Below are 8,810 nucleotides of genomic sequence, written 5' to 3' on the forward strand. Positions count from 1 at the left end.
AATCCTCACCACCAACAACCTGGTAACTCACGGATATTGTTGGAAGTGTCCATGTTTGCCCACAAGGTTCTTAAAAAAAAAAAACTATGTGATAAGTGATTATGTGTAAATTTGTGTGTGTGATGTATTAGAGCATTTGCAGTTTGTTGAAATTTTATTGGCATTAACTAGTTTTGCAAAGTGTTCAATTTCTCATTCTGAAGAAAGGATGGTAACGGTTTTAATTATTGGAGACCCCCACTGAAAATATTTTAAAGGGATGGTAGAGATGCAGATAGAGTTGTGTTTTGATTACCCAGCTGCCACAAGTCACAGAGGTTGATATCCAAAAATTTCGCTATTTGATCATCTGTATTGATTGAGAAGAATCCTAATTCAGAGGTGTGGAGGTAGGAGGATCTTTCCCAATCTTGCCATTTCCCATCCCAAAAGGAACTTTGAGTTTGAGGATGAGGAGTGAAACAATATCGTCCCATTGGCTAGTATCCCTCACTTGAAAAAAATTCAAGAATCCATTCATGAGAGAAAACAAAATCATCTGAGGCCTACCGGGATATTCCAATAATTAAAATACAACACCCCTTGGACTTTTCAACATGCTAGAATGGACCTAAAGAAAAGTTAACCCAATGACTTCTCCTACACATGAGGAAATCTGAGACCCAGAAAGATGCAATGCTGAGAGGTAAACCCAGTCTCATATTTCTAGCAGGTCCTCTCCCCACTGGATCATACTAGGTTCGCCGAGTACTGTTGTTAAGGGTCATCCACAAAGAAGTACTCACTGCTTTCAGTCTTTAACTTCCACTGGTCTCCTTTTAGGAGCAATATCTCTTTTCTTTCTGTCTGCTTGTGCTGCCATAACAAAATATCATAGACCAGGTGGCTTAAACAACAGAAAATTATTTGCTCAGTTCTGGAGCCTAGAACTCCAAGATCAAGGTGCCAACAGAATTGGTGTCTGATGAGAGCTCTCTCCTTGAGTTGCAGTTGGTTGTCTTCTCCTATGGTCTTGCCCCTGTGTGTGCATGTGGAGAGAGGGGGAGAGAAAAAGAGAGAGAGAGATCTTTCCTCTTCTTGTAATGCCACTAATTCTATCAGATAAGGATCCAACCTCATTTAACATTGATTACCTGCTAAAAGCCCTATTTCCAAATACAATCACATAGGGGTTAGGACTTCAACATAAGAATTTGGAGGGGGGGACACGATTCTGTCCATAGCACTTTCTCACTACTCAAGAAGCTGATTTTATAACCCCTGACCTCCAACTAGGCATTTGAAGAATATCAAATTGTATTTAAAATATCACTTGTTGTTTTCAAATGCAGCCAGAGCAGGACAATGGCTACAACATTTATCTTTCTAGAACAGACAAAATATTTACTTCACTCACCACATCCACCCCTAATTTACTGTATCTAAGTAAAGTGAGTCCTGAACATCTGTTTTGTGTGAATAAGGAAAACAAACAATTCGGTGTATCACTTCCTAATTTTAATAACTTCTGGATATAATATGACAAGGTTGATGTACTGTAACACTTGTTAAAGTGGGACTCAACCCACATTGTTTTCACCAGCTGCCAAGCAGCCAATTAAATACCAGCCCATGAGCTGAGTGTCTGCTAACACAGAGGCCAGGCAACCTCATTACTGTCAAGGTTAATTTAATCAGTTAGTTTTCCTCAGTGCCTGTGAGTCACTCCCAAAATTTAAAACACAAATACAAAATATTAATGGAAGCATTTCCCAAATCTGTGGAATTCCTCATGCCTCTCTCTTCCCACTTATTTCACCTCGCCTGGGTCACCTACCTGCAAAACGCCCCTGTCTACTGGCAACCAGCATTTTACTAGATTTGAGCTTAGGAACCTCAAAAACAGAAATAACGAGATGTGCCATCTTTTGTATATTTGCAAATCTGGTATAGTGCATGCATTTTTGTGCTGTAGGAAGAGTCCTCTGATCCAACAACTGGCATGTGTTCTCACATCTGAAGTTCTACAAAAGAAAAAGAAGGAAAAGACAAAGTTTAATTCTAAAGTAGGAAACAATCCATTCTGCAGCTGGAGGCATTCAGAACTGGGCTGCATGGAATGATGCTGTTTGTACTCAGAGGTGCCTGTGGCGCTGCAATCCACCCAGCTAGGATCGCCTTCACGTGGACGCTGAATCGTGGAATCCTGAGAGGGCCGGCCACTCCCTCCTCTTCACCATCCTCCAGGAGAGCTTGTCTCACAACCCATGGACTCTGACAAATGACTGAAATATAACAGCTATTCTCACAGATCTCAAGGAAAACACAACATGACCATAATTTTAAGTGTTTGAGAAGCCAGAAAAAAGGGATTTGAGTTTGACAACCAACATTACAGTGATGGCCCTCTTACTTAGTGTGTGTGGAACCCAAGGCCTATCCTGACTTTCAAGCAATGAAAAGGTGATGTTCACAGTGGGGCCCCAGGCCCAGGTGTGGATAACAGCATTTAGCAGGTATAGACCTAATGCACACAAATGCATTCACAGTAAAAATATAACAGTGTTGGTCAGTAACAATTCTAATGGCTGTATACAAACTTAAATTAGATTGTAATATTCTGAAGTTGTTTCCTGAAATAAGACTTTTCAGATTTAAAGTGAAATGACAAAGGACTAGAAGAAAATGTACAGAAGTATTGTATAATCTAAGGATGGGGGTGGCCTTTCTAAGTATGATACTAATAACAGAAATCTTAACAGTAATAGATTTAGCTGTCTAAAATCTAAAAGCAATCAAACAAATAAAAGAAAAAAAAGTAACAGCAAGAAAAATTACTAACATAGAAAAGTACATCAACAAAGTTGAAAGCCTAAAACAAACAGAGAAAAAAATGTTGACAACAAAGAAAGCAGATAAAGAGTGAGTGTACTTAATGTACACAAAGTAATTAAAAAGTCAGTAAGAACCTGGGGTGGGGGGTGGGGGTGGGGGTGGGATGAACTGGGAGATTGGGACTGACATGTATACACTAATACATATAAAATAGATAACTAATAAGAACCTGCTGTATAAAAATAAATAAATTAATTTCATTTAATTTTTAAAAAACAAACAAAAAATCAAGGTGTTGACAGGACCAGGTCCCTTCTGAAACCTCTAGGAGATGACCCTTCCATTCCTCTTCTACTTTCTGGTAGCCACAGCCATTCTGTGGCTTGTGGGAGCAGAACTCCAGTCTCTGCCTCTGTCTTCAGTAGACCATATTCCCTCTGTGTCTGTATGCATGTCCTAATTTTCCTCTTCTTATACGGGCACTGCTCATAGTGGACTATGGCTCATCCTAATGACCTCATCTTAACTTGATTGTGCCTGCGAAGACCTTATTTCTAAATTGGTCACATTCACAGGTACCAGGGGTTCAGACATGAACATCTCTTTGGGGGAACACAATTTAACCCATAATAATGCTCCATCAGTATTTGATAAATGGATGAATAAATGCATGTGTGCTCAGCCACCACTTCTGAAAAAAAAGAAATCAGTAAAAACCCTAATGTGATTCCCTCCTGCACAGCTGTTCCCTAGAAGAGTAGTCGTGTATCTCCATCCACTTTCTCTCTTATCCAAGTACTAGTCACCACCCTATGGACAATTTGATGGACACGAACATGAGCCCCTGAGGCCCCAGAACTATCTTTTCAGTTGTAAACCAAGGGCTGACAAAAATTGTCATTTTAAAATGGATAATAATGGAAGATAAGCTCCAGTTATCTTTAAGAACAGTCAGTTTAAGGGCTGATACAAAGGATGAATTGCATATCATTGAAACAGTAGCAATGAATTACGCAGGCAGTCCTATTCAAGGAACACTGGCAAATTTGAAAATATCTGTATACCCAATGTTTTCCCTTGGGGGCTTTGAAATAACACCAACTGTGGCTTAGAGTTGATGGGTGGTTCAGGGCCCAAGCATATTAGTGGACAGCACTTGGTTGGTGTGAGGGAAGATGCAGAGTCAGAATATGAAGAGGAGCTAAAACTCCTAAGTATATCTGGAAAGTGATCTGCCCCTGGAAGTGGTGGCAAGCTTCCACAGAAAAAAAGTCAAACTTGCTGTGAACTGGATGATGGTGATGATGAAGATAATGAGGAAGCTGAAGAAAAATCTCCAGTAAAGGAACCCATATGAGATACTCCAGCCAAAAATGCACAAAAACCAAACCAGAATGACAGACTCAAAAACATCAACATCAAGATCAAAAGGTCAAGAATCCAAAAAACAGAAAAACTCCTAAAACACCAAAAGGAGCTAGTTCTATAGAAGACATTAAAGCAAGAATGCAAGCAATTATAGAAAAGGGTGGTTATCTTCCCAAAGTGGAAGCCAAGTTCATCAATTATATGAAGAATTCCTTCTGGATGGCTGACCAGGAGGCTATTCAAGATCTCTAGGTGTGGAAGAAGTCTCTTTTAAGAAAATAGCCTAAACAGTTTGTTAAAGTTTTCCATCTAATCTCATTTTTGTAACAGTAGATATCTGGCTGTCCTTTTTTTTTTTTTTGGGTGGGATAATGACATCTTTATTTTTACTAATCTCTGTTTTGGGGGAAGAATTATTTTATTTTGTTTTATTTTATTTTATTTTTTAAATTGAAGTTTTAGGGCTTCCCTGGTGGTGCAGTGGTTGAGTATCTGCCTGCCAATGAAGGGGACACAGGTTCGAGCCCTGGTCTGGGAAGATCCCAGGTGCCACGGAGCAACTGGGCCCGCGAGCCACAACTACTGAGCCTGCACGTCTGGAGCCTGTGCTCCACAAAAAGAGAGGCCACGACAGTGAGAGGCCCGCACAGTGCAATGAAGAGTGACCCCGCTAGCTGCAACTAGAGAAAGCCCTCACACAGAAATGAAGACCCAACACAACCAAAAATAAAAATAAATAAATAAATAAATAAATTTTTTTAAATTGAAGATTTAATCTAATTAAAAGTTTAAGAAAATTAATGAGAAAAAGATGAGCACCCCAATAGAAAAAATAATAGTCAAAGGACATGTTCAGATAATTTACAAACACAGAACCCAAATATTTGGAGTTTTTTTAAGTATAATGTCCTTAGTAATCAAAGAAATTAAAAATGTAAATATATATAATTTTTCATGTATCAAATTGGCAATTTAAAAAGAAATAATGGGGGCTTCTCTGGTGGTGCAGTGGTTGAGAATCCGCCTGCCAATGCAGGGGACGCGGGTTCGGGCCCTGGTCTGGGAGGATCCCACATGCCGCGGAGCAACTGGGCCCGAGAGCCACAATTACTGAGCCTGCGCGTCTGGAGCTTGTGCTCCGCAACAAGAGAGGTCGCGATAGTGAGAGGCCCGCGCACCGTGATGAAGAGTGGCTCCCGCTTGCCACAACTGGAGAAAGCCCTTGCACAGAAACGAAGACCCAACACAGCCAAAAATAAATAAATTAATTAATTTTTAAAAATAATAATAATGGAACCCATTTTGGGGAAGAACGTGGGGAACCCTATAAACTGTGGCTGGGAATGGCAATTGATACAGTTTTTTCCAGGTTCATAATTTTGCACTAAGAATTGAAAGTCCTAAAATTTACATTTCATTTGACATTGGAATTCCAAACTTAACCTAAGGAAATAATTGTGGATAAATACAAAAATGAAGCTATAATACCCGTCACAGGGTTGTTTGTAAGAGGGATATAATGTTGGGAATATCAACCAAAGAACACCTATACAGGAGAATACTAGGCAGTGGTTTAAAATTACATTGGAAAGGTGTTTATGGACTGTTAAGTTTTAAGGTAGGTTACTAAACAATATGATCCATTATTTAAAAGCATTTAGTCTTTTATGTATAAATACATAAATGATATATATTCATCGAAAAAGACTAAAAGGATATAACTAAAATGTCAATTGTGTGTATCTATAATGAGATCATGAATGATATTTATTTTGTTCTTTTTGCTTTTTCATAGTTTCTACATTTTTTTCAAATAACATGTAACTTTTTATAACAAAAAAAGTTTTTTTAAGCAGAATTTTACGAGCTTAAAGGAAAAATCAACAGTCCAACAAGCTTGTGTCTCCCACCAAACTAAATGGCTTTCATTTACTGCTTCCAAAGATCATGCTACCTCTCTCTCTCTCTGCCCTGATCTGCATCCAACTCTGTAATAATTTCCTTCACATCATGAAAAAATTATCCAAAACCCCAAGCTCACTCATTCAATTAACTCCCTACCTCTTCCTTACTCAATATTCAATTAACATTGAATCACTTTAAGTCTTGCTATTTTAAAAACCTGCTCTAGCTAATCTGTTTTTTTTTAAATGGCCAGCCCTTGTTTTTACTTCTGAGCCTTCAGATATCTCTGAGAACATGGGGATCTTTGTCAACGTCACTCCATTGTTCTGTTCCCATTCTCTAGAGTCTGATAGGTGTGTAAAGCAAAATGGAACAACTTAGAAGCTTCCAGCCCAGAGCAGTGGTGTGCCCAGGAAAGCAGGGCATGCCCTGGTAGGGTATGAAAATACCTGACACAGGTCAAGGTAGTATTGACATATATACACTACCAAATGTATAATAGATAGCTAGTGGGAAGCAGCTGCATAGCACAGGGAGATCAGCTCAGTGCTTTCTGACCACATAGAGGGGTGGGATAGGGAGGGTGGGAGGGAGACACAAGACGGAGGGGATATGGGGATATATGTATACATATAGCTGATTTAGTTTGTTGTACAGCAGAAACTAACACAACATTGTAAAGCAACTGTACTCCAAAAAGATGTGAAAAAGAAAAAATGCATCACCTCACACTGTTGTATAGGAAGCATACTGCAACCCCATGCCTTGTAGGGCTCTGGCCCCTGTCTGCAGTCAGCTCCCTGTGTGACTCTGGACAAGCAGTTTAATTGCTTCATGCATCAGTTACATCATTTCTAAAACTATGGCATTCTTTTGAAGGTGAATCTAACTGATGGGCTTTCATGTCCTTTTTAACCCAAATTGCATTACTGTAACAAATCCTTTAACTCTCTATAATCAGCCAATCCCCCTTAAAGTAGCTCACAGCCCAGTATCACTACAAATATATTTCTCTTTGTTGCTGTGTATGCGAAGATATTCAGCCTACTTCTCAACAATTCCATATTCATTATGTCCTATGATAATAGATGGTCCTTTTCCTATGTTCTCTCCGTCCTTCATTTTTGTCCCCTGTTCCAACCATCCCGCATTGATTCAGGCTACATGGAAGTCACTTATTTACCTCTGAAGACTGGGGATGGGTTCATTATTTTTTTTAACCTGAGGGAAGTTAGTCATTGGAAATACTTTGATTTATTACAACTTATCACATATGTTGTTATTTCAAAGTAAAAAGAGAGGCAGTCAAAAAACAGAAGAGCAAGAATGATAAGAGATATCACCTAGGTGGCCCAAGAATTGGCCTAATTTCCTGTAAAGTTTGCAAACACAACACTGTTCTCAAACCAAAGTAAGACTCTCCTGACCCCCTGATCCAAGACAAAAGAGATCAATACTAACTCTGCATACTGGAGAGGGTGTGGACCACTCATCTCATCTGTACATCACTGGTGGGAATGTGCAATGGCACAGCCACTCTGCAGAAGAGTGAGGCAGTTTCTCACAAAACTAAACCTGCACTTAACACGGCCTGACTAGTGCACTCTTGGGCACTTATGCCAGAGAAATGGAAACTGATGTTCACACAAAACCTGTACACGAAAGGTCAGAGCAGCTTTATCCACAGTGTCCCAAAACGAGAACCAACTGAAGTGTCCTTCAATGGGTAAATGGCTAGAGACTGTGAAATATGCAAACCATGAAATACTATTCTGCAATAAAAAAGAACAAACTATTGATGCACATGGCAACTTGGATGGATCTGAAGGGAGATATACTGAGTGAGAAAAAATCTCAAAGGTTACGCCGGTATGATTCCTTTTTTAAAAAAATTTTTATTGGACTATAGGTGATTTATAATATTGTGTTAGTTTCAGGTGTACAGCAAAGTGATTCATATTCTTTTCCATTATAGGTCTGTATGATTCCTTTTATACAACATTCTCGAAAGGACGAAATTATAGAGATGGACAACAGATTAAGGGTTGCCAGCACTGACAACAGCAATTAAGGGTTGCCAGTGGGGAGGGGGAGGAGAAGGACATTGTTGTGGCTATAAAGGGATACTTTGAATGGAACTATCTTGTACCTTCAATGTGGTGGTGGTCACACAAATCTACCCAGCTGATACAATTACATAGAACTAGCTATACACAGATGAGTTCATGTAAAACTGGTAAAATCCAAATAAGGTAACTGGATTGTGTCAATATCATCAATATCAATTTCCTAGTTTTGATATTGTACTATAATTATGCAAGATATTGAGGGAGAGAAATCAATACTAATAGCACATATATGAACTACAAAGAGCCAGAATCAACTTAGAGTATCGAATTATTCCTGTAAATCTTTCTTTTTGAATGGAAATGCAAATCTCCTGTATAGTCCACGTTCCCTGAAATTTTAAATTATTCCTAACTTTAGGTGTTCTATTTTGTGGTGGTCGTCATGGTGATGTTTAAAGAAAAGGAGAATTGTAAAATGCTATACAAAGATCCTATGTTCTCCAAGTCACTGGAATAGTATTTCCTTAGTGTAGCATAGTCCATTGGTTCCCAACCTCCAGGATTGGCCAACCTCAGAGGTCACCTTCAGGCAGAATGCCAGAAAGTTGACCCCCTGAGGAGCAACCCTCAAGCAAGGAAGCGCAAGAGTTGGTG

The 8,810-nt window shown here is 39.2% G+C and overlaps 1 pseudogene; it reads left to right on the forward strand.

Annotated features, from left to right (window-relative positions):
* Positions 1–3,626: 3,626 nt before the first annotated feature.
* LOC102996690 (nucleophosmin-like) lies at positions 3,627–4,434 on the forward strand (annotated as a pseudogene).
* The last annotated feature ends 4,376 nt before the right edge of the window (positions 4,435–8,810 follow it).

This window comes from Physeter macrocephalus, chromosome 9, assembly GCF_002837175.3.
Source record: "Physeter macrocephalus isolate SW-GA chromosome 9, ASM283717v5, whole genome shotgun sequence".
NCBI classification, from domain to species: Eukaryota; Metazoa; Chordata; class Mammalia; order Artiodactyla; family Physeteridae; genus Physeter; species Physeter macrocephalus.